Source organism: Triticum urartu, chromosome 1, assembly GCF_003073215.2.
Source record: "Triticum urartu cultivar G1812 chromosome 1, Tu2.1, whole genome shotgun sequence".
Taxonomy (NCBI): Eukaryota; Viridiplantae; Streptophyta; class Magnoliopsida; order Poales; family Poaceae; genus Triticum; species Triticum urartu.
This window is the reverse complement of record NC_053022.1, coordinates 572,185,048-572,207,505: the sequence shown is the minus strand read 5'-3', so window position 1 is coordinate 572,207,505 and position 22,458 is coordinate 572,185,048. Positions and strand designations below refer to the sequence as shown.

Below are 22,458 nucleotides of genomic sequence, written 5' to 3'. Positions count from 1 at the left end.
ATAGCAGCAGCAATAGAAGTAACTTAGCGAAGATCAATAAGCGAAAAACTCGTAGGCATTAGATCAGTAATGGATAATTATGTTGGATGACATTAATCATGTAACAGTCATAACCTAGGGCGATATAGAACTAGTTACAATTCATTAATGTAATGTAGGCATGTATTCTGTATATAGTCATGCGTGCTAGCGATAAGAACTTGCATGACATCTTTTGTCCTACCCTCCCGTGATAGTGCGGTCCATAAGAAAATCTAAGGGATATAAGGCCTCCCTTTAATAGAGAATCGAATCAAATCATTAGCACATAGTGAATACATGAACTCCTCAACTACGTTAATCAGCGGAAAGAATCTCAATTATTGTCACCTTGGGGTAGACACATCATAACATGTAATAAGTGTGTATAACTTACAAGATAGGATCAAGAACACAAATATATTCGTGTAAAGAACACAAATTTCGAAACATGAATAATTTCCGAACATCTTTCGAAACATGTTGTGATTTTATTTTTTTGGTTTTTGTTTCTCTTGTTTTTCTTCTATTTTCTAGTTTTCGCTCTTTTTCATTTTCTATTCTTAATTGAAATTCTTAAACTGTTTTTAAATCATCAAACTTTTTCTTAAATCCATGAACTTTTCAAATTCATGAATATTTTCTTAAATTCACGAACTTTATTTTCAAATCCGTGAACTTTTTCAATCCATGAACTCTTTTCAACTTTTACGAACATTTGTCAAAGACCATGACTTTCTTTTCAAATCCGTGAACATTTGTTTTCAAAATTGATGAACTTTTTTTAAATCGGCGAACACTTGGGTCGGCTCAACAGGCACCAGACATGTGTGATGTCGTCACCTAGTTGAACCAAGCCCTGAGAATTTTTGTCCTATTTTTTTCGTTTTTATTTAATTCATTTTCTCCTTTTTGAACTTTATTATTATTTTTGAAACCTGTTAAAAACTTGGAATAATTTTGGAATACCAAAAAATGTTGCTTTCTCCAAATATTGTTTAAATTTTTTATAAATGTTTTGGAACTTCAAAAAAATCCTATTTTTTGAAGAAAAAAATGTTCACAAATTTAAGAATTGTTTGTGTTTCAAAAATTTTGATATGTTTTTGAAAAAATTATGTGGTTTACAATTTGTGTACAACATCAATTGTTGGGAATTTGTTCACAATTTTGAAAACAGCGTTCAAGTTCATAAAATTTTCGTACACACTTTGAAATTCGAAAATTGTTGAAAAAAATCAAGAAATTGTTTGGATATAAGAAAATGTTCATCTTGATTGATAATCAAGACTGTAAATAACATAGGCATTCAAATTAGAAAAAATAAATACGCATGGATGCACCCATCTCGCCTAGTCTAGCACACTCTTCAAACTGGTATTTTTTGGACTACCGATAAATGACCCCAATTTCTTGCACCAGCCTGGCATAGAATATGAGGCATCCATGCTAGGTTTCAGCAACTTCCGACGCCGTTTGCATGTTGCGACACGGCCAGCCATTTATCGACCCTTTTCACGGAGAAACTGCAGAAAATGCAAAACTTGTCAAAATCCAAAAAAATTGGCATGATACCTTGAATTCATCATAGAAGTTTATGGAAATTTTTTGGGGCCATTTGATGGATGTCGAAAAACAATGTGCTTTCAAATAGTCCCTTCTGGCCCTACCCGAACAACCTCCATTGCATATGGTCTATTTTTGGACATCCTTCAAATGACCACAACTTTGCAAGCAGATGTGCATGACCATGGTAGGCATACATGCCTGGTTTGAATGACTATCGACACCGTATGAGAGTTGTGACACGTCCAGCCATTTATCAACCTTTTTGACTGAGAAAACTCCAGAAAATACAAAAATTATCAAACACAAAAACAACTTGGCATGGTGTCTTTGAATTGGTCATGCAAAAAAATTGGGGCCATTTCAAGGATGTAAAGAAATAGCATTCTCTCCGGCGAAGCCTTCTGATCTACCCAACATATGCATTTGTAGGGTCCCCCTCCCCGCAACCAAATTTGGATCCATTTTGTTAATGTAAAAAAAGTAGTCCACCACACAAAATTTGAATGAATTCGAACACCGAACGCACGTTGCGTCATGTCCGACTTGTGTTTTAGGGTTTTTTCACCGGGAAAATCCTATAAAATGGATTAAATGTCATAAACCAACGAAACTTGATATGCATGCTGGCCATGGTGATGCCAATGTGTGAAAAAATTGGGTCCATTTGGTGGAGGTAAAAAAAGTGCTTCTAGATTTGCCTTGTCGGCCTACCCGAATGGTTCAGCTTGTATATGGTGTGTTTGCTACCATGCATGAAATGACATCAAAATTTTCCAGTGTGTGGGCATGCCCAAGGTAGTCCGCCACATAAAATTTGAACGATTTCGGCGTATGTTCTGTCACGTGAGGGCAGTATTTTAGGATTTTTTTTTCACTAGAAAAACCCTAGAAAATGCATATAATGTCAGAAAGCAACGAAACTTGGCATGCATGCCTTCCATGGTGATGCATGCTAGTGTGTCGATTTTTTTGGCTTCATTTGGTTAATGTGAAAAAAAACTAGTTCGAGACTTACACTACCGACAAACCCGAACAATCCCGGTTGAACATGGTGTAGGTCCTGCCGTGCATGAAATGACACCAAGTTTTTTTATTCAGTTGAGGTGTTCAGTTTCATATCTGGTTCACAATTTTGATCGGGTCAATGATTTTGATTGAGATGTCCAATTTTCAATTTTGTTTGAGTCAATGATTTCTCGAATCAACTGGCAAAAAACAATGAGTCCCACACACCCTCTCATCGTCTGGCAAAAAATAATCATCAACATGCGACATTTTAGCATCAATATAGTACATGCGGTCGCCGGCACAAAAAACTTTCGTCCGTACATATATGTGGGTTGATTAGGAGATAACACATAATCACACCTCTAAAAAGGGTCCACCAAAACACCACGTCATAAAAATAGAAAAACATAGTACACCATCATCTCCCTCAAGCGGCAGACTAAATTTTAAAAGAATAATCCCCACAACACAAATGGCGCACAACCCTTCTAGTAGTCACTGAACTTGAACCGGAAAGATTTGAAACTGGAACGGAACTGCGTGTGCACGGAAATAAATCTGATGAAACATGGCTAGTGTTGGTTAATCTAGCTGCTGTCTCTAGTTTACTTTCAGGTTCAGTAGGTTTTTCTTTCAAGAACCGGATTAGCCGATGCGAGCCCACGATGTGTGTGCGGCCGCCGTAGTGATGTCTTGCCCTGGATCGTGGGATGGCACGATCACGTCCGTGGGGGTGGGCTAGCAACGATCTTTCTGCTTTCACATAAAGAGCGATAGCTCAAGTAATGAAACGGCAAGTTTACAGCGGCTCAAACCAGTTCTCGCGTTTGAGTGCGTGTGTTCACCTTCGCCGAAGTTTCAGAGCTCGCCAGAGCTGCTGAACAGTTGGCATCAGAGCCTGTTCCATCCTGGGACCATGACTGGCCCAGCGGACTCTGGCGCACCGCCGCCCGCCGATGACCGCTCGGGCGACCGCTCGATCACTCCGCCGCGAACGCGGGGCAGGAGTACGACGCGGCGCAGCGGGCGTGAGATCATCGTGCAGGAGTGGGTTGTCCAGGAGCGATTGGTGCGCGAGCCCGGTACGCCGCCGCCCTGAGCCCGCCGTGGCTGCTGGCTAGCGCCAGAGCTAGAGCCCTCGCCTGGGGACCGGTGTGCGCAACGAGCCTCCCACTCCTCCCTGGTGAAGAGTAGGTTGGCTCCGCCGGCTTTATCTTCCTCGTTCAGGCGATCTTCGACCGTCCGCAGACGACCTGTAAGCTCTTCAAGGGATAGAGTGTCGAGGTCGAGCAGGGTTTCAATGGCGATTGCCACCTGGGAGTACCTCTTTGGGATGACGCGCAGTGTCTTTCGAACGATACGGCCGTCGTCGATCGTGTCGCCAAGGACGCGTAGGTTGTTGACGAGGGCAGTGACGCGCATCCCGAATGCGTCGATCGTCTCCCCGTCCTTGAAGGTGAGAGCCTCGAACTCCATCCGAAGTCGCTGCGCCGTGGACTCGCGCACTCGAGCTGCGCCCACCCGCATGGTGCGGATGGCCTCCCGGGCCTCCTTCGCCGTCCTCTTGATGACGATGGCCCCGACCAGTTCCGGCGGCAAACCTCTGAGGATCGCAGCCATGGCATACTGGTCGTCACGGAAAGTAACCGTGTCCTTCCCTTCGACGGCGTCCCAGTGGCCCGCCGCCTGCATCTGTACTTGCATGATCATCGACCACTCCATGTAGTTCGTGGCCGTGAGCATGGGAGCCGGCCCTGGCCAGCAGCCACGGCGGGCTCAGGGCGGCGGCGGGGGCAGAGGCCATGGACGCCAGAGAGGCAGAGGAGGAGGCGCTCCCAGCGGCGGTGGGCGCACTTCCTCCCGGGCTTCACGCGACGACAAGTGCCGCTACTGCAACAAGCTTGGGCACTGGGCGCGGGAGTGCCGCACACGGATCCGCGAGGAGGCAAATGTGGTGCGCGCCGACGAGGAGGAGGAGGAGCCTGGTCTCCTGATGGCACACATCGTGTCTCTTGGCGTCGACCACAGTCACGGCCAGGAGATGCTGGAGGACGGCCAGATCTTCCTCAACGAGCAAGGCGCCTCCGTCACCCTCGGCGACGCCGACAACACTCAACGCGACGATCTGTGGTATGTGGACACAGGTGCGTCAAACCACATGACTGGTGACCGTGGTGCTTTCTCTGAGCTGGACACAGGGATCATTGGGCGTGTCCGGTTCGGGGACGGCTCGGCCGTCCAGATTCAGGGGCGCGGCACCGTGCTCTTCGTGGCTCAAGATGGCCGCCACCGCGTCCTCTCCAACGTCTACTTCATCCCGCGGCTACAGACGAACATCATCTCGGTGGGTCAGCTCGACGAGGTCGGCTGCGAAGTGTCAATCCATGGTGGCATCCTGCGAGTGCGTGACAGGCGTGGCAATCTCATTGCGCGCGTGGTCCGGAGCGGCAACCGGCTGTACAAGCTGCCGGTGAAGCTGGCCAAGCCGGTGTGCATGGCTGCTCGCGTCGACAGGTTGGCCTGGACATGGCATGAGCGGTATGGACATCTGAATTTTGATGCTCTCCGTAGGCTCGCTGCATCGCGCATGGTGCGTGGGATGCCTTCAATTCATCAGGTGGACCAGGTGTGCGATGGTTGTCTGCTAGGCAAGCAACGTCGAAACTCCTTTCCGCGGCAAGCACACTATCGCGCCGACGATCGCCTGGACCTGGTGCACGGAGACCTGTGCGGGCCGATCTCTCCACCCACGCATGGTGGGAAGCGTCATTTTCTTCTGCTGGTTGATGATATGAGCAGGTACATGTGGCTCACACTGCTGCGGTCGAAGGATGAAGCAGCCGACGCCATCAAGCGTTTCAAGGCCGGAGTTGAAGCTGAGACAGGACGCAAGCTGCGTACGCTGCGCACGGACAGAGGAGGCGAGTTCACTTCGGTGGAGTTCGCCGCGTACTGTGCTGGAGAGGGGACGCAGCGCCACCTCACCGCGCCATACTCTCCGCAGCAGAACGGGGTGGTGGAGCGCAGGAACCAGATGATCATCTCCATGGCGAGGTGTCTTCTCAAGGCGCGGCGAGTACCAAATGAGTTTTGGGGGGAGGCAGTCACCACGGCTATACTTCTGCTCAACCGCTCACCGACGCAAGCTCTGGACGGGATGACGCCTTACGAGGCGTGGCATGGAGCGAGGCCAGCAGTGCTCTACCTCAGGACGTTTGGGTGCGTCGCCTACGCCAAGTCCACTTGTCCACACGCCGGCAAGCTCGACGACCGCAGCACCAAGTGCGTCTTCATCGGCTACGAGGCAGGGACGAAGGCCTACAAGCTGTTTGACCCGGTGCAGAACCGGGTGATCATCTCGCGTGATGTCGTATTTGACGAGGCGTCAAGCTGGGACTGGAAAGCTGGCGGTGGTGACGGCGGGTTCACCCTTGAGCACGAGGTACACACTTCCTGGGATGGTGTGGAGAACACTGCAGGACAAGGCGCGGCCATGACAAGCACGAGCGCGACACCATCCAGAACAGCCGACAAGACGGCGGACCCGGCGACGCCCACAAGCGCTGCGGTGGTGACTGAATCACCAGAGAACCGTTTTCCTGACTCACCTAGCAGTGAAGCTCCAGCTGTCGATCCAAGCCCGGTGAATGCTGCCATGGCAGCGAAGCAGGCTGTTGCAGCCCCTGGAGGGCAGGGGCCGTCGCTGCATCCTATGGCGACGCGCGCGCAGAAGGGGATCATCCAGCCCAACTCTCGCTTGCGGGACTACCTGCTAGCGATGGAGGAAGGCGAGCTACATCTGGGCGCAGACGAGGAACCTGCAACTTTCGCAGAAGTCGAGCCGCACGAAAGCTGGAGAAGAGCAATGCTTGACGAGATGCAGTCGATCGAGGAAAATGAGACGTGGTATCTCACCGATCTACCTGCAGGCCGGCGACCCATTGGACTCAAGTGGATTTTTAAGCTCAAGAAAGACTCTGACGGCACTATCATCAAACACAAGGCCAGGCTGGTGGCGAAGGGTTTTGCACAGAAAACCGGCGTCGACTTCGAGGAGGTGTTTGCACCCGTTGCGCGGCTGGACTCCGTCAGGTTGCTGCTGTCGATCGCCGCACATGAGCTCTGGGAGGTGCATCATCTCGATGTCAAGACGGCGTTTTTGAATGGGGATCTGAACGAAGAGGTGTATGTCAGCCAGCCTCCAGGTTTTCCTCTCGCCGGAAGTGAACACAAGGTACTTCGTCTCCGAAAAGCTCTCTACGGTCTACATCAAGCTCCGCGTGCGTGGAACGCCAAGCTGGACAGCACCTTGCTGTCGCTTGGGTTTGCACGGACCGTGTCAGAGCATGCAGTGTACCACCGTGGCGCTGCTGAAGATCGCCTACTGCTGGGCGTCTACGTCGACGATCTCATCATCACGGGAGCCAGCCCCGGCGCCATTGCAAAGTTCAAGACGGAGATGACAAGCCAGTTCCAGATGAGTGATCTCGGACTTCTCACATACTATCTCGGTCTTAAAGTGCACCAGAGCAACAAGGAGATCACGGTGTGCCAGGCCGCGTACGCCACCAAGCTACTGGAGCGCGCCGGGATGTCGGACTGCAACCCAGTTCATGTCCCTATGGAGCCTCGTCTTCGTCTGAGCAAGATGAGCTCGTCACCGCCGACCGACGCCCACCTTTACCGCAGCATAGTGGGAAGTCTCCGCTACCTGGTGCATACACGGCCAGACATTGCTTTTGCAGTAGGCTATGTCAGCCGTTTCCTCGAGGAGCCGACGACAGAGCACATGAGTGCTTTCAAACATCTCCTGCGCTACATAGCGGGCACCATTCACCATGGGTGTCACTACACAAGAAGGGGGAGGTGTGATCTCGTCGGGTACAGCGACGCGGATCTGGCGGGAGACGTTGATGATCGAAAGAGCACAACCGGGCTCGTCTTCTTCCTCGACTCCGGTCCGGTGAGTTGGCAGTCTCAGAAACAGAAAACTGTGGCCCTGTCTTCCTGTGAGGCAGAGTACATTGCTAGTACAACTGCAGCATGCACAGGAGTATGGCTGAGCCAGGTACTTGCTGACCTGCTTGGGAAGCCAGTAGCTCAGTTCAAGATCTATGTGGACAATCAGTCTGCGATCCAACTCTGCAAGAATCTAGTATTTCATGGGCGAAGCAAGCATATCGAGACGCGCTACCACTGCATCAGGGAGTGTGTCGAGAATGGCAAGATCACAGTGGAGTACATGAACACCGACGACCAAGTTGCTGACATTCTGACCAAATCCCTCGGGCGAGTCAAGTTCCAGGCTATGCGCGAGAAGATCGGGGTCGTCGACACCAGGAACATCTAGATTAGGGGGAGATTGTTGGTTAATCTAGCTGCTGTCTCTAGTTTACTTTCAGGTTCAGTAGGTTTTTCTTTCAAGAACCGGATTAGCCGATGCGAGCCCACGATGTGTGTGCGGCCGCCGTAGTGATGTCTTGCCCTGGATCGTGGGATGGCACGATCACGTCCGTGGGGGTGGGCTAGCCACGATCTTTCTGCTTTCACATAAAGAGCGATAGCTCAAGTAATGAAACGGCAAGTTTACAGCGGCTCAAACCAGTTCTCGCGTTTGAGTGTGTGTGTTCACCTTCGCCGAAGTTTCAGAGCTCGCCGGAGCTGCTGAACAGCTAGCTGCCAATTTAGCATGGGAACATATTATTTATAGCCAAAGACAGCAGTTGGAGAGTTGTGCTGTCTTGCATTCCCTGGGCGCAGCCATCCCCAAGCATCGTGCAGTAGATATTGCACAGCAACAGACCCTCGGTGATGCTGAGAGAACACACCCTCCCGTCCAAGTATTTTGCGCAGCCAGCCGAATATGTGCACTATCTGGAAGGAAGAGAATAGCCACATTATCAGCGGCATCCCATTAATGGGAAATAAATATCTCCATCGAACATCGAGAACCTTATAAAATGACTTCAGAAAACATTATAACTGGCGGCTTCAGCATGGCAAAATTATATACTTATATATATGTACCTAAAGACAGCAAAGGGCGCACATCGGAGAGTGACTTGCGTTTCTTCCATTCCATGGGCTCCCGGCGTAGTAGTATGTCGCCTTGAGCATCATGAAGCAATTAACCAGGAATCAGTGATGCTGAGGCAGCACACCCTCGTGTACTGGTATTTTGCACAGGCAGGCCCAAGATGTGCACTATCTGGAACCAGAAGAAAATAGCAACGTTTACCAAGTATACAAAGTAAAAAGCAGTAACATAATACTCCATTCCATAATTCAGTTGAAATAATCTTACGGGGTGTGGCCTCGGAGCTGACAGGGAATAGCAGGGCAGAAGAACCACGGCGTTTAATTTCCTTTCTGAAGCACAACAGTAATCATTGACAAGTATACTACTAGAGTAGACCAACATTAGTCAGTCACTACTTGAGAGCTCTTCCACCATCAAAATAAATATGCTCCTCGAGAACCCCAGCGGGAGCTTGGTCTGAAAGAAACTGCTCCTTGGAATTGGCCGCTTCCTTGAGCTCTGCCTTATTTCTTTCGCACTGTGAAACTGATCTTGTGTGAGATTCAGAAAGTCCGGAACAACGATGTAAGCCTGCATGCATTATTGACCAAGTCATCTGGATGTTAGCTGGATGTTCTATGGCACAATGAAAATTGCATGCTTGAAGATTGTTTTTTTCCAAGTTCAGTAATAGAAACAAAGAAAAGAACCAATAAAAAGTTGTACTGATCAGTCATTCCAAGTGTGTTGTACAGCCAACCATGAAAGGCAATTCCCTTTAACTAGTTATTAAAATTTTAAATGTTCAGAAAATTAGCTACAACTAAGGCTGCATCTTATAAGAAAACAACTACTCCCTCCCATCCATATTACTTGTCACTCGTTTAGTGCAACAGTAGTACAAAGTAAACTTGTGCACAGTAAAGAAAGAACGAAAGAAAGAAAAACAGTTTTGCTAAAGCACATCTAGATGTGCCATAAGTATTGCACATCTAAGTCCTATGTCATTGATCTTACATTGAGATTCGTGTGGATATTTTCCTTTTCTTTTTCCTTTTCCTCTTTATGCATGATTCACTCACTTAGATGTGCAATAACTAGAGCACATCTAGATGTGCCCTAGACACACCCAAAGAAAAACTCTATTGAAAACCAGTGAAACTTTGTACAACTGCGCTTGTCAGATCCATATTTCTGCCCTTGAAAAACTCTATAGAAAGAAAGAAAAAGTGGTAATGCGCGGTCTAATCCATTTGTGCACAGTATGCTTACCTCCTCTGCAGCAGCTGGGAGAACACCACGCCACCAAGAGCAGGAGCAAAGATGGAGAGGTGGCTGGGCGATGTTGGCCTGAGAGAACAAGCTCTGCATTAGAGAGTAACAATTTAACCACGCAGATCAACGTGTTGCTTCACAGCAACTCCTTCCACAACAGAATATTACTGGGGGTCTGACAGAACTAGTGGGCATGCATCCTCCCCGTTTAACCACCCAGTCAGACTTGAACATGTACCAATTTGCAGTACTCCCATAGCAAAGCGAATAATTATGCTTACAGGGAAGGATGTCTGGTCGTGGCAGTTGTCTATTAAAATGACTTTTAGAGAAGTCAAATTTCCCAACCACTTTGGTAATGTCTCCAGGCCTTTGCACTCCAGCAACGCCAGTTTTTTAAGAGCCGTGAGGTTCTCCATGCTTTCAGGCAAAGATGTCAGGTTGGCGCAATCGCCGATTACAATTTCTTCTAGAGAAGTCAACTGTCCCAACCATCCCGGTAATATCTCTAGGTCACTCAACGACAACAAAATTAGTTTAGTGAGAGAGGTGAAGCATTGCATGACCTCTGGCAAAGTCCTCAAGCCACTGACGGAGTCTACCCGAAATTTCTCAAGGGTGGGAAAGTGTTGAAGTTTATCCCACTTGTCTTGAGAGAAACTACAACTCCTTAGAACCATATCAGAAGGACAAATGGAAGACAAGAGATTTCCAAATCCTACTTCTGGCAAAACTGTCTCGCTGTTGTTCAAAACCCAATTCATACTTCTTGGGGGATATGGTAGGAATTTCAACTTTGGGCAGTCCATTACCTCCAAATAATGCACATTAGGCATTAGAAACTCCTCGCTTTCTTTACTCGACTCCGTTGTCCACCATTCCTCCAAATTTTCCATCGACTCCAATAACAGTACTCTAAGTTTCATACAGTGTCCGCCTTCTCCATAGAATTCCTTACCAATTTTCCCGATGTTGGGAATGTTTTCCAGAGATAGCTTTCTTAAATTTGGCAGTGCCCCGAATGGAGGAAGATAGTCACATGCTTCCAAACCTTTAAGAGTCACTTCACTGAGAAAAGGGAGGTAGGACGAGATGTTTGACATCCAGTCTGGGAAATCCTTGCTCCCATACCCAACTAGCCAAAAGTGTTCAAGAGTCCGAGGAGGCACGAGTCTGTCCAGCACAGATTTACCTCATTCGTTTTCCCAGCAAAGCTTTAGTACTCGAATATCTGAGTTATCATGTAGTTTGACTCTGTCTGCATCTTCTGGATTCCTGACATTCTGAAGGTCTACAAGTATCAGCTCTGAACAAGTCAATCCTACAAGATCCACTATATTGCTGCATCCTCTACTCTCTATCTCATGTACATGATGACTTACTGTGCTCACAAGATTTAAACGCTTTTGAATGGCTGGAATCTTTTCAAGCAAATCAGAAGTTGCACTATCAACCACAAACTGGGTGAGACTAGTCATGTCACCAATGCTATCAGGGCAGTCAACCATAAATGGAAGGCCATTCATGTGCAATATTTGAAGATTTAGTTCACCAAATGAAGAGGGGAGCTCCCTGAGCCTCAGACAATATGACAAATAGAGACGCCTCAGCTTATGCAAATTACATAGCGAATTGGGCAATAGTCGGAGCTTAGGACAACTTGTTAGGTTCAAATATTCAAGCTGGAAGAGGCGATCAATACATTCAGGGAGTTCTTCGAGGTTATGACAATCTGAAAGATCTAGGTATTTCAAGTGATCAAGTTGGCAAAATGAATCTGGCAGCTTTGAAACCTTGTAGCAACCAGAGAAGTCCACGAATTCAATTTTAAGAAGGTGGCTGAAATCAATCGGCAGTTTTTCTAGCTCATGGCAACCTGATAGGTTCAGATGCTCCAAAACACTGAAAGCTAATATTGTCAGGTAGTTTGCTGAGCTTGGAACACCTTGACATGTTTAAGAATGAGAGCTTAGGAAGGTTTCCAAATTCATCGTGGAGCTGCTGAAGAGCACAACAATCTGACATGTCTAGGTGGTGTAATCTTGCAATCTTACAAATTGATTTAGGCAACTCAGGGAGTATAGAACACCTAGATAGATTGAGAAAAAAGAGCTCAGAGAGCTCCCCTAGTGATGCAGGTAGTTCATTGAGTTTTGAACAACTTGACAAGTTTAAGAATGAGAGTTTAAGAAGGCTACCAAATTTATCAGGGAGTTTTTCAAGAGCACAACAATCTGACATGTCTAGGTGGTGTAAGCATGTAAGTTCACAGATTGATTCAGGCAAATCCTGGAGCATAGAACACCCAGATAGATTGAGGAAAAAGAGTTGAGATAGCTCTCCTAGTGATGCAGGTAGCTTACTGAGGCTGCTACTGCCAGATAGGTCCAAATAGCAAAGTTTGTTGAGGCGACAAATACTGTCAGGCAAGTTTTTCAGCAAGGAACTGGACAGAATAAGAGTTTCCATCTTTTGAAGTGAATGAAAATACTTAGGAAGTGATGTTATTCGAAATCCTGTGGCATCAAGATACCTAATTAGCTTCAATTGCTTAATGGAAGATGGCAGTACCACGCTACTTGGAGAAGATTGGCCTTCAGCTGAATGTCCACTTAGGTCCAAGACACGTATGTACTTCGATCGAGAAAATGCCTTTTTCGGGAGTTGCAATCCCCCCAAATCCCTAAAGTGGAGGGATCTAAGCTTGTGTGGAATATATTTGAAAACCTCGGGATCATTCTTGAAGTTGGTTAACTGTGCATGTCGGCAGTAACGAGCTCCATTCCAGGTGGTGCTTTTGGTAGCATCCAGATCAATGAAGTCATCACCAACAATTATTAATGCAAGCTCATGCACCAAATCATGCATGACGAGTTCTGGAGGAGCCTTGAATTGCAATGGACTTGAACTAACCTGCAGAGGTAACTACTATCAATACAGTATTGCAAAGAGAAATGTAATATCCCTTGATAACAGGAAATGTAAAATGGAGTTAAGAAAAGACAATATAAGATCCAGAAAAATTGAAACTTCATCAAAATCTGTGGAGCCCTATACAGAACAATTTTCCTACACACATTGTTTACTAGAAACAATAGATTTTCATAAAATTCTCTTTATCACGTAAAGCCAATAAAGCATATGCTATATACAAGGAATGGGGACTACATACAGATTTCTCTAAACATGTTTTGTGCATTTTTTGAATTTCCTTGGATGTCAAGTTTGACTTGTTTAGCAACTAGTTCAAGAAGTTTTAACTAATTCCAAACTTGCTTACTAACTATAACTTATTTAAGGAACTGATCCCATGTCGCTCCTAGGCAACACCGGACGCCTAACTCTAGCCACCGGATGTCCACCCTTGTGCGCATTATCAATGTTTGTAGGGAATTGTAGAAAATTTTAGGTGTGAATGTACTCTTGATTTGTTCCAAAAAGATCCAAGTTGCTTGTACTAGAGGCACATTAATGACATGGGCCATGGTCGGAGTGTAGGGACTAGTGCTCATGGTGACACTCACACACCACCAGATATACTTTAACTACAATTTTCTTTGTTTGTATAATCGGTGTATGGACTTTTACCGTGAAACTATTGCATTGTAATGTTAAGCTGGCAGCTCTAGAAAATGATGACATGGTTTGAAATTGAAACTCTTCTAAATCAAGCTAGAGTTCGAAAGCTTATTTTCTAAAATTATTAAATTAACACATATTGATTATGCATGCATGTCTTCGTTTTCTAAAAAAGAGTGGCGAGTCGCAAAAGGAGCGCCACAAATTCTCAATACTAGAAAAGAATGGCAGCATGCACATAATGTGGGGGACTCTAACTAGGATTGAATAATCAATATGTCATATTATTGGGGAGATCTATAGCGAAGAATCTAAATAAATATACCATGTCTGATTCAAAATCAATAAAATAAATAAATTATTTTGACTAATAAACTGATTTAAAATCATATTTTTAATTTAGTGGCACATAATCTAGACATCACATCCTGGAATTTAAGGACAAGAAAAATCTAAACTAAAAGAATATATATACATACATATACCCAACATAGTCAAAACAACTGACCTAGTAAGGTACAAAACTGAACTTATCTAATAATAAATTTCAATTTAGACATGGACATATTAAATCATTAACATAATTAAAAACCAAAAATGTAGAGTGTAATCATAACAGTTATAATATATGAAAGTGTGTTCTTCACTATACATAAAGTTAAAAAACATAATACTGAAAATGAACCAGCCATACAAGAAAAAGATGTCTATAGGTACTAACCAAAGCTGATCCTGGAATCTGAAGAAAGGACATCCCCAAAAGATAGTTGATGCACCTTTGACCATCGTGCCTTGAATTAATGTATCCAAGTGCATTCCATTGTTGTATTAGACGATTGCTGTCCATGACAAAGCCCTTGGGAAAGGCTGCCAAGTATGTGAAGCACATTTTGAATTCTAGCTTCATGTAGTAATAGCTCAACATTAGACTCTCTAATGCTTCTTTTTGATCTCTTGAATCCAAATCAACCTTGGTGTCTCTTATGTGTTTCCATGCCTCCATGTTTGGTTGCTCCGACAGTACTTGCCCAAGAGCATTTGCCACGAGGGGTAAACCCCCACACTTGCCTGCAATCTGCTTTCCAATTTCTTCCAAATGGCTGCAGTCATCATCAGGCCCGAATGCCCTTTGCTTCATTAATTCCCAACAGTCATTAGGTTTTAGAACATCCAAATTGATTACTTCAAACTCATGAACCGGGCAAATTTTCCTCTCATTTGCAAGATAACCAGTGCGCAGTTTTTGCACTACGCTCAGATTTCGAGTCGTTACTATAATCCTGCTGCCCTTGCGGCCATGCTGTAACATCCGCTTCAAACTTTCAAGTTTATCTCCATTTTCTTCCCAGAGATCATCCAGAACAATCAAGTATCTTCTATCAGCAAGTTCTTTTTCCAGGATGACCCTCTCAATTCTTTCCAAATCAAACTGCTTGGACACATTAACCCAGGCTGAGACGTCGAAGACATTGAGCCTCTTGTCAACAAGAACTGATTCAACCAATGTTGTCTTGCCAATGCCACCAAGGCCAACAACTGGAATGATGGAGATATCCTGGTTAGCTTCTTCACTTGTGAGAAGCAGGCTGATTATCTTCTCCTTCTCGATACCCCTCCCCACCATTCCAGTTTTCATGCCATCACCATTCCAGTTGGCTGCAAAAGTAGAATTGTTTATGTTCCCTTCTGCCCTTGCTGCTTGTGGCACAAGATTGAGCCTCCTTCTGCCTTCCTTTTCAATTTCATCTATTTTCTTTGTGACATCCTTTATCTTGTGGGGCATGATTATTCGCTGCAGGAGTTGATTGTTTCTGGAAAACCATAAGCTGACCTGCAAAAAAAAAAAGTTGAAGCAACTTGAGTGCACCGCACGAATAGAGAAGAAGGCTTTTTTTCAAACAGTCTCATGAAAAAAATGGATAATAAGGTTGCACCTTAGTTATATTACAAAAGGAAGGGATAATGAAGATGTGCTATGGCATAATCAAATATACAGAATTCACATAATAAGGTTGCTCCAAACCAATGCGATACGATAATAAAAGAATTGTTCCTATTTTTTAGATTAGGTAAAGAATAAGAATCAAAATCTCAATGAATACCTTCAATTGGCTCTTTTTTGAGAAGATTAAGACACGGCATGATCAATCAAATGTGACACAGGCAGAGCCTACTGTACAAGAGGACAGATGTCCCAGTACAATACATAGCAGGAAATTATTAGAGAGTAGTCTCTGGAGCCGCCAAAGACAGCAAGACACTGGTTTCAGAAAATTACTGTATCGCTTCTCATTTTTGTTGTTTATTTCCGAATTTGGGGTGGAGACCTAATTTGCTGTACTTAGGGAACCTCCTGTGTGGTATGCTTTCTATTTTTGAATGAAACCGACGCAGCTCCCAATTTCATTGCTGAAGCTGATAATATATACTACAAAGTCAGAACCGGAACCTGCATAACAAATCCACGCACCTCGACGCCAGGTTGCTCAAGGCACGTCAATTATTTCAGCAAATGAAAATTAGTCTTGTTGTGAAACCGGCATCCTCAAGCCACCCGGTCCACCCACCTTACTCGTAACACCGGCACCAATAACCTTCTAGATCAGCCGCCAGCAAGGGTGCCGTGCCGGTCGTTAGCTATTTTCTCGAACCCACGAGTGTGCGTACTATATATTATAGTATACTTTATCTGTCTCATAATATAAAGATGTTTTTTGACACTAGTACGAGAAGGAGAGAGTATTAAAGAAGAGGGCGCCGGCCGTCACCTATAACTTTTACCGGTCATTGAACAACTGAGAAGAAGAAGAAGAAGAAGAAGAAGAAGAAGAAGAAGAGGTAGTGAAGCCGCCGGAGCGGCGTACGGTGGCAGAAATCGAGAGGGGAAGGTAGAGGAGCTATTCATTAGTACCTTAGATCCGGTGTTGCTGATGAGCTCATTGGCGTCCAACTCATCCAGCACGTCCTCCACTTGGTAGGCAACGCGCTTGAACTTGGTAAGCCACCGCTCGTACACTCTTCCGCCTTGCCGCCCTTCCCGCCGCGACTTGTCGTCGGCGTCGCCCAGCACGGCCTCCGCATCTTTTATCCTCTCCTCCAGCTCCAACACGTCCTCTCTGTACCTCCACTGCAGACTGATCTCCGACGCAGCATACCCACCAAGCTTGCTCACCATCTGCTTCCCCACGGCGCCCGCAATCACACCGCCGAGCCCGCTCATCCTCCCTCTCTCACTCCGGCGACACTATCAGTCTCAGTTTCAGTGGGAGGGACTACGCCCGCTGCGTTCGGTTGCACAGCTGTGACACTACTACTAGTACTACTAGATCCGGAAGGCTTCGTGGGTAGGGTAAATGCTGCATTGAAAACTCGCAACAGCTAGCCAAGCATTTAGTGCACCGCACCAACTTTACTGTCTTGGTAGCAGCGAAGTAATTACCAGTACCGTCCGTCCTGGTCTGGTAGTATGAACCCGTGAGACTTTGCCGACTACCGTAGTCCGGGTCCGTCCTAGGGAATGCACAAAGTAAAATGTTGGTGTACAAAAATACTAGGAGCAAGCTACAGTTTGATAAATTATTCTTCAAATACATCTATTCTCCGATTTTGCGGTTTTGTCGAGTGTATTTCATCGGGCATTTGGTATATAATTAAGACCTTCCCGAGTGCCTGAAAAAAAAAGCACTCGGCAAAAAATCTAATACTTTTTTTTCTCAAATACGCATAGCATGTGTATCTTTCATTAATGGAAAAGAATAGGGTATAAGAAACCCTTCACGGAGGGTGTTACACATCCAGTCCACCGTTTACATATGTCTACGTTTCACTAGACTCCCACCTATGTATCCGCCCGAAAAATTCTCCCAAATCCGCTTTCAGGAGGCCCGCCGTTTTTCAAGCCTTGCCCTCACTAAGGACCCGTGCTAGTAATCTACCCAGGGATGGTGTTTCACCGTCAAACACAATCCCATTGCGGTGCTTCCACTGTTCCCATAGGCCAAGTATAATGATGGCCCTCACATCCTTCTCATTGGTGCCTTGTACCCGCTTGTTGAGGATCCACTCCGGTAGGGTGTCTTGTGGAGTCGGCGTCCATTGCGGCATCCCCAAAGCGTGGCAGATCTCCTCCCAGAAGGTCCTTGCTGTTAGAGTTGTGTCGAATATAGTGTACAAGGTAGGTTACAGTTGGACTTGCAGTAGTATTGTGTTTAGATAGGATATGGAGTCGTGTCCTAGTAGGACACTTGTATCCTAGGCCTCTCATATATAGCGGGGCTAGACACACGATGTAATCTATGCCAAATAATAGCACCGAAAACGCAGGGGAAGCCGGCGACATGTGCCGGTGTCCAAGGCGACCGGGTGCGGTATTGTAGCGGTGTCACGGGAAGGAGCGCCCATAGTCATGCCCCGGGGATGTAGCCATATCGATGAACCTCGTTACCAAATCTCGGTGTCGTGCTCGTGTGATTGCTTGATTCTCGGATGATCGACGATATGCCTCGGATTTAATTCTAACAAGTGGTATCATGAGAAAGGTTCAAGGAGGTCATGGATCGTTGGTCTAGAGGATAAAGAAGCGATCGCAAACGACAGAAGACGAGTCGGCTAGATCATGTTGGGACGACGGCAGCAGCGGGAGCAGGCGCATCGTGCAATGAGGCGCGGGCGATCCCGAGGCCGCGGAGTACCCGGTCCAGCGGCATAAGGCCCCTCCCAATGCTCCACCTTGTACAGGTGCTAAGCCTTCCACGTAGGTAAAAAATCTGATGTGGCAAGTTATTTAAGAGGAGAGAGATGGGTGTGGTGACCCCAGGAAGAACCAATGCTAAGCGCGTAAATCTAGGCAAAACATCTAAAAGAAGGGAGCCCACCAATACATAAAGAGCTTTAGTTGCTAAATTATTAAATGAAGCAAGCTTAGCAACCATAAGCTAAGCACCTATGCATTGGGAAATATAGTTGCTAAGCTATTTAATGTGCTTAGCACCTCATCTAAGCACCCATGCATTGGCAGCAGTCTAAGTAGCAGTTGTTACAGGCGAGATTGGATCAATGACAAAGGCGGTGGCGACACGTGTCGGCTGAAGCAGCGGCAGATCGATTCCGACCCGAAGCAGTGCAAGCGGCGGCATCGCATGCGGGCGCTAGGCAGCGAGAGGTGCTGAGGCAGCCAGGAGAGCAGGGCCGAAGGTGCGTGCCCAGGCGGGGCTGCAGCACGAACCAATAAGGCCCAGCATATGCGCGTGCGTGGCCAGGACCAGCCGCAGGGTGATCCATGGCGCAGGAGACAAGCTACGTGAGATTTGTTGGATGAAAAAAAGTGGGCTACGTGACGGACTGATGCTATCCATCAAGAGGAAGAGTTGAAAAGCTAATTGATTTACGGCCTACAGGAGCACGAGGTGGAGTGTTGGAGTTTTTCCATTGATCTTCACGGTGAAGTGCACCCGGGAAGGCTTACGTGGTGCAATTTGGATTTATTTCTTTGTACATGGTTGTGTACGAGGATGGTAGTTTGAAGGTCCGTGGTGTGCGTGGCAAGGATGATGACATGCGTATAAGGCTCAGAGGAGTCTGGAGCATGTCATGGCAGGATCATGCATACACAGGGCGTCAAGCAATGCACGGAGATATGCGGGCGGACATGACGCAAGGTGGAGCATGGTTGTAGTCGGATAAATTCGGTTTGGTCGGACTGGACAGTCTGACGGGATCGACGTGAGTCGGTTGGTACAGAAGACGGTGGTGGGATTGGCGACGACAACATAGGAGCGTGATGCTGATGGTGACCGACTTTTGGGCGTGGAAACACGTGGTGCACATGCCCAAGGCTTGTGCGGCTTCGATAAGACTATGGCGCGGGATTGATTCAAGGTGGTGTATACACGAAGGTTGAAGTCGATGAGGCGCAGGGGTGGACTGATCATCTACCAATGAGTCATGTTGAAGGTGGGGCTGGATTGAGGGGCTACAGTGTAAGGATCCAGAGAATTGAAGCCTATTCAGCGGGATGGAAAAAAGCGAGGGACACGTAGTTCGGACTGGAGCCCAGTGGTCTGATGGAAGCGTGAAACTCATCATCGGTCGGTGATGATCGGTGGTACTCTGCAGTGGGGGTTGAGTGGTGTGGGTTCGCGACCCTTGAGACTCGACCGGGACAGGGAGGCTTGACGCGTAATAGCGGCGAGGCGTGCGGTATGCACGGGGCATGGAGACGGGCCAGGGCTCTGGTGGTCATACATGTCGTGAGACAACTGTGAATTTGACTCGGGATGACTACAAGCAATGGTGGAATTCCTTTAAGTTTCAGACAGGCGGTCAAGAAAGGAGCGGTGATGTTGAGTTCAGGTAACTCTTATGTGTGACACCCAATATGTGAGTTGTTCACTTTCACGCAGGATAGTGATCAGTGTGTGATGGCGTTGAACTGATACTTTGGAAGTTGGGAGCACAAACTGGAGTAACAAGGAACTTAATTTTGCTCGAGTGTTGACCGTGGTCAAGAAAAAAAGGGACTACAAGTTGCAGGTGGAGTCACATGGAGTCTTTGGAGTAGCAGCGGTATTCATGGGATAAGCTCAAGTCCAATGTACATGAAAGTTTGACGCATTGACAAATTCAAGGTGGTAGAGAATATTCGCCAAGGTGGAGTTTGTTAGAGTTGTGTCGAATATAGTGTACAAGGTAGGTTACAGTTGGACTTGCAGTAGTATTGTGTTTAGATAGGATATGGAGTCGTGTCCTAGTAGAACACTTGTATCCTAGGCCTCTCATATATAGCGGGGCTAGACACACGATGTAATCTATGCCAACATAATAGCACCGAAACGCAGGGGAAGCCGGCGGCATGTGCCGGTGTCCAGGGCGACCGGGTGCGGTATTGTAGCGGTGTCACGGGGAGGAGCGCCCATAGTCATGCCCCGGGGATGTAGCCATATCGGCGAACCTCGTTACCAAATCTCGGTGTCGTGCTCGTGTGATTGCTTGGTCCTCGGATGATCGATGGTATGTCTCGGATTTAATTCTAACACTTGCGAAGACGCATTGGAGCATAATGTGGTTCATTGTCTCGCCGCCCAGGCTACAAAGTGGGCATGATTGTTGGTGTGGCAGCCCCCTCCTTGCCAAGCGGTCCGAGGTCCAGCACCTGTTGCGTATCGCGAGCCATGTGAATAAACGGCACTGCGGGGGGGCCGACACTTCCATGTTGCCTCTGCGGTTGGGACTAGCTCTCTTCCCATGAACTTAGCGGCATATGCCGATCGAGCGGAGTAATGGCCATCCCGCTCCCAAGCCCAGCTAATGGTGTCCGGGATCCCTTCTTGTAGCTGCACGTCCTGGGCCCGAGGCCACAGGTTTATGAATTCCATGAGTGCTGGTGTGTCGATGTCGGGGCCAATGGGAGCTCCCCACATCCCATTGTGTAGTGCATCTTTGACCAGGAGTTGCTTGCGAATTCGCCGCGGTATCCTTGCATGAATCTTGGGTGCAATCTCTTCAATCCGAAACCCATCCAGCCATCTATCTTCCCAAAAGAGAGCGCGTGCTCCATCCCCTAGCACCGTTCGCGTGGCCGCGTTGCATAGCTGGATGGAGGCCGTCGAAACTGTAATCGTGAACTCACTCCAGGGCCTTGTATCGTCCACACGCGCCAGCCATGGCCAGCGAGCCTACATTGCTACGTTCATCCACGCGATGTCCGGGATCCCAAGGCCTCCAGCCCATTTGGGTGTGCATATTGTGTTCCAGGCCACCGCACAATTTCCTCCGTTCGCCTCGGCCTTTACACACTAGAGAAAACCACGTAAGATCTTGTTGATCGCTGAGACTGTCTTTGCCGGTAATCCAAGCGCCAACATTGCATGCACTAGCATCGCTGAGAGGACCGACTTGATTAGGATCAGTCTGTTGCTCTTCGGTAAGGTCGCGGCACGCCAAGTAGGTAGGCAAGCAGCGATGTGGTCCACCAGGCCTTGTAACTGCGCGGCCGATTGCTTCCGGATGGTAAGTGGTAGTCCGAGATATCTCATCGGGAAGCCGCCCAATGAGCAGCCTAAAACACTTGTCACTTCAGCCATTTGCTCTTGTGTGCACCTGATTGGAAGAGCGGCGCTCTTTGTAAGGTTTGTATGAAGTCCTGAAGCTGTGGCAAACATGTCTAGAATCGTTGTGCACGTGGTGAGGTCTGTCAGGTGCGGTTTAAGGAAGATGATCGCGTCATCCGCGAAGATTGACAGGCGATTCCTTAGTCCATTTGCCGCCAAGGGTGCCAGGAGACCTGATTCAGATGCTGCATGGAACAGCCGTTGTAGTGGCTCCATAATTAAGATGAACAACATCGGCGAGAGCGGGTTCCCTTGCCGGAGGCCACATTGGTTATAGATTGGTTTGCCTGGCACTCCGTTGAGCATGATCCTTGTCGAAGACGTTGCAAGCAATCCACAAATCCATCCAATCCACCGTGTTCCGAACCCCATGATGTGTAGCACCTCGATGAGAAAAGGCCATTGGACGGAGTCAAATGCCTTGGATATATCTAGTTTCAGGAGCACCGTGGGGTTTCTCAGGGCATTTAGGCGTCGTGCCATGCCTTGCACAAGCATAAAATTGTCATGCAGGTATCTTCCTTTCACAAAAGCACTTTGGTGCTTCCCCACAAGGTACAGTAGGTCTCCGGCGAGCCTCGTGGCCAATACCTTGTCAAAGAGCTTGATCACTCCGTGTACTAGGCTTACTGGCCGATAGTCTCATAATTCTTCCACCCCGTCCATCTTGGGCAGTAGAGAAACTAGTGCCTTGTTAACTGCGTGCATGCCTCGCACATCTCCATGATAGAACGCGTCCAGCGCCCGCATTAGGTCCTCCTTGATGATGTTCCAACAACAGGCATAGAAACGATTTGTGAACCCGTCCGGCCCTGGCGCCTTGTCCGATGGCAGGGCCTTGACCACCTTCTCAACTTCTTCCTCAGTGAATGGTAATTCTAG

At 47.3% G+C, this 22,458-nt stretch overlaps 1 pseudogene; it reads right to left on the bottom strand.

The window, feature by feature from the left end:
* Window positions 1-8,168: 8,168 nt before the first annotated feature.
* Window positions 8,169-16,776, bottom strand: LOC125531756 (annotated as a pseudogene).
* Between the last annotated feature and the right edge of the window lie 5,682 nt (window positions 16,777-22,458).